The following is a 4,284-nucleotide window of genomic DNA, read 5'->3' on the forward strand; positions in this document are numbered from 1 at the left end:
AAAAAATATATATTTTGTCTAATATTTACCAGGTTTCAATCAAATTTTTTGGTTATTTGATGTTGGTGAATTACTTTAACTCACTTAATATTTCATACTTTAGCTGTTCATTTATAACTGGTTGTTGTTTTTCTTTCATCTGAATAATCAGCTCTCTCTCTCTCCTACTGGTTGTTTTAAAGGATGTAATAAGCACTAGAACTCAAGTCAGATTATGGAATAAGTTGAAAAGGTTACAGTAAGATGTAGAACACAAGTCAGGTTATGAAATAAGCTGAAGATATCACAGTCAGCTGTAGAGCACAAGTCAGGTTACAGAATAAGCTGAAAAGGTTATGGTAAGTTGTAGAACACAAGTCAGGTTAGAAAAGCTGAAGAGGTCACAGTAAGCTGCAGACAACAAGTCAGATTACAAAAGCTGAAGAGGTCACAGTAAACTGTAGAGCAACAAGTCAGGTTATAAAAGCTAAAGAGGTTACAAAATAAGGTGAATAGGTCACAGTAAGCTGTAGAACACAAGTCAGGTTACAGAATAAGCTAAAGAGGTCACAAGTCAGGTTACAAAATAAGGTGAATAAGCCACAGTAAGCTGCAGAACACAAGTTAGGTTACAAAAGCTGAATAGGTCACAGTAAGCTGTAGAACACAAGTCAGGTTACAGAATAAGCTGAAGAAGTCACAAGTCAGGTTACAAAATAAGGTGAAGAAGTCGTGGTAAGCTGTACAACACTAGTTAGGTTACAAAAACTGAAGAGGTAAGCTTAGGATACAAATCAGGTAACAAAAACTGAAGAGGTTACAGTAAGCTTAGGACACAAGTTAGGTTACAACAGCTGAAGAGGTCACAGTAAGCAGTAGAACAGAACTCAGTTTACAAAATAAGCTGAAGAGGTCACGGTAATCTGCAGAACACAAGTCAGAATATAAAAAAACCAAACCTTGAAAAAGTTCGACTTTTGGTAATTGTATATAGGACAAATGGATGTGGAAAATTATTTGTCAGGATTTAGCTAATATTGTGGAAATGGATATTTTTCCAGCTAGAACTTAATGTGTGGGCATTGGTAGTTTTAATGTAATTTCTACATAATACTAAGTAGATCTGTTTACTTTGCTCTAGTATGTAGCGTTAGAGGTGGATCAAAGAAGAAAACTTGAAACCAGCTAATATATATGTATATATATTTACTTACATATATCATAGATCTCAGTATATACATATATGTATACTCTTAAAAATATATTTATACACAAGTCACTCTTTATTTAAAACATTAGTTTTCAGGTAGTTACTACAGTTATTTAAAAGTTAACCCTTGACTTAAGGGTTGCTATCAAGTAGTATATATGGAGAGAGAGCTAGTACAGTGATACTTGTTAGCAACAAAAAAAAAAAAGATACTTTAACTGTAGGAGATGTTGTTATATCCAGTTAAGTCTTTGTTACCAGATAATAGTTTATATTCAGTAGACAATATGCTAATTTGTTGTATTTGCTGATGTTGATTTCAGCTACTACTTGAACACTGGGCTTAATTATTCAGTTCTCTGTCAGTAGAAATCAACAGTAAACTAGATGTTGCTAAGTTTTTGAGACGTATTTCATAAAATAATTATATTATCTTTTAGATTTATGAGGAATGTATTCCTACTAATAATTAGTTGTTAAATCAAACATCGTATCAATGATTCCTCATCATTCTTGCTCAACCAGCACAATTTACAGATTCCAAAGGGTTACGTATCCCTCAAACTTGTTGTGGAAGGTTCATTTATAGAAGAAAATTTATTAGTTTTATTACAATGAAGAGGAAAAATATTTTCACCCTATGGCGTTCCTAATTTTATTTTCATCCACAATCATACTTTATTGTTCTCTGAAAAGTTCTGTCATACCACGATAGGACTAAGAACTATCTTCATAAGAATCAATTGTTTAACCCTGTATTATGTTCAATAAAAATCAGGTCATTAACATAATCCGTTATGTTTATAAATTGGATACAGTGAGTGATTTTTGCAGCTTTTGTTGTTGTTGTTCAATATTTGTCTAACTACGATGGACTGCTTGAAAAGGTACTTGCATACTTTCAATTGTTTAAAAAGTGTTGGAAATACACTTGACAATAATAAAAATGTATTAAATCATGAGTGATACTGAGTTTGTTACATCAGTGTTCTTACTTATCATTTTGTATACTGTAGCTGACTGTCAGAGCAAGCAAAGATGACAGTAATTTTAGATGGCCATGAAGGCTCCAATGAGCATTACACTTGAACAAACAATATATGTAAATATTGACTTGTAAAAGAAAATGTCATAACTATAAACAAAATATTTGAGTATGTGAGAGTTATTTGGTTTTATGGCTCTTGTTGAGTGTTTTAAGATGAAATTTAGAATATGTTGTGATAAGTAATAATTTCAAATTATTTAGTTGTTTTTAATTTGAAAATTTAGATATTGGGAACAAAGATTTTAAACAGTTACGATAAAATTACTAACTTACATTACAAAAATTAGACCTTCAATTAGTTTTGTTGAAGTTTTGATGTTAAGTTTTTTGTTGGTCATCTTTTTGGGGTGGAGTAGGGGACACTGTATAATGTGACATGAGACCTGTGATTTTAATTTAGCAAAAAACATTTTAGTTGTTTAAGTTTTAGTTTTTAAATCCTCTTATCTTTTAATAAGTATTTGTTACTGACATCAAAAGTTTGTTTTTTCTGGATATTTAAATTTAATTTGAAGAATGATGACAGGAAATGTTGAGAGAAATTTGCCCATACAGAGAAACAATGAAGTATTTTAAAGAATACTGTTATGACTTGGAAACACTATAATTCCAACAAATATTTGAAAAAACTGGCAAATCAGCAGTGATGGTAAAATAGCGCCACCTCACGGTTCTCTTTTGCACTAGACAAATGTATTAAATCAGTCACCTAGTATGCTCTATAATATAGTTGATATATTCGTTATTTATACACATTTAATTGATTTATGTGCTTATCTTGCTTAGTATAACTAACATAGAAAGAATGGGTAGTTGATACCGCTGATTTAAGCCATCTTAAAATTATAATTCAAGTTGTCAGTAGGCTAGAGAATTGATTTGAGTTTGACACATAAACGACTTGTAGTCTGACTGATTCTTAGTTGTTCAGACGGTTCAATTACAGCTATTAAGTAATATTATTCAAATTGTTAGCTTCGAACATTGTATTTTGAGTATGATTTGTTTACGGTTGTCATGTTTTTGAATATTTGCTGTGTTTTGTGAAAAAGTTCAGTTCATAGTTATTATATATGAAAAAATAGAATGAGTGTTAGGTTATTTTCGTGCGATGATGAAAACTTTATTTTGTTATCAAGAGATAATGACATTGAGTTGTCGCTGAGAGATGTGGAAGCTTCCATACACGAGGATGGTGACTTTGTGGGAAATACACTCATTAATTGTTCATCGTTGTTCTAATTAGTCAAAGCGTACAAGTTTATACATAGGTTGAACTTTGTTCTGTAGTTTGTTGCGATTAATAATGGATATGTTTTTATTTTTCTATTTGCTGCTAAATTATTTGTTACTAATATTAAACGAAGCGAAAAAGTTCCATAGAACGAGCGGATACATTTCCACTGTGCTTACTTAATATACTTATTGCCAAGCGGTTACACAGAAAATATACACTAGAGGCGCTTGTATAGCTCGACAGGTCAATTTATTTTGTAATTGTGAAGAAAGAAGTTATAAAACGTATTGTATGTTATAATGCGTAGCCACTCATGTTGAATCTAAGGTTAAAAATGAAAATTTATAATGTTAAGATATGAAATGTTTACAAATTACAAAAATGAGTTCTAACACAATTATGCAAATGTAATATAGTTAAAAGTTTACAAACATATTTTCCATTGCTTCAATTTATGTGCCCAGTAATTTGTTTTCATGCCGTCCCTTTTATGTACAAGTAAAATGTATTCTCGCAGAGACATTTATGAATTTGAGTTGAACTTCCAGCCTATACTTTTTTAAAAAGGGGAATTGTGAACGTACTGTAAGTCAAATCTAATGAGTTCTGCTTTGAAGATTTTTAAAGAACAAAATGTTTGGAATATTTGAAATAAATTATTATGAGTTAATAAGATGTGTAGAGTGTATTATTATTATTTGCAAGGAAATTGCAATAAGTAAACACATTTAATCAGACTTGGCTATATACGCTGAATTAATACTTCAGATTTGTTTATGTATGTACATAAAAGTATAAAACATGTATTTT

At 30.6% G+C, this 4,284-nt stretch overlaps 1 long non-coding RNA gene across 1 annotated transcript; it reads left to right on the forward strand.

Moving 5' to 3' along the window:
• Positions 1–6: 6 nt before the first annotated feature.
• On the forward strand, positions 7–4,147 carry LOC106458121. The gene is made up of 2 exons (XR_002610314.1): positions 7–524; positions 608–4,147. It is a non-coding gene; the product is annotated as an uncharacterized LOC106458121 (long non-coding RNA).
• The last annotated feature ends 137 nt before the right edge of the window (positions 4,148–4,284 follow it).

The sequence above is a fragment of the Limulus polyphemus genome, unplaced genomic scaffold (assembly GCF_000517525.1).
Source record: "Limulus polyphemus unplaced genomic scaffold, Limulus_polyphemus-2.1.2 Scaffold418, whole genome shotgun sequence".
Taxonomy (NCBI): domain Eukaryota; kingdom Metazoa; phylum Arthropoda; class Merostomata; order Xiphosura; family Limulidae; genus Limulus; species Limulus polyphemus.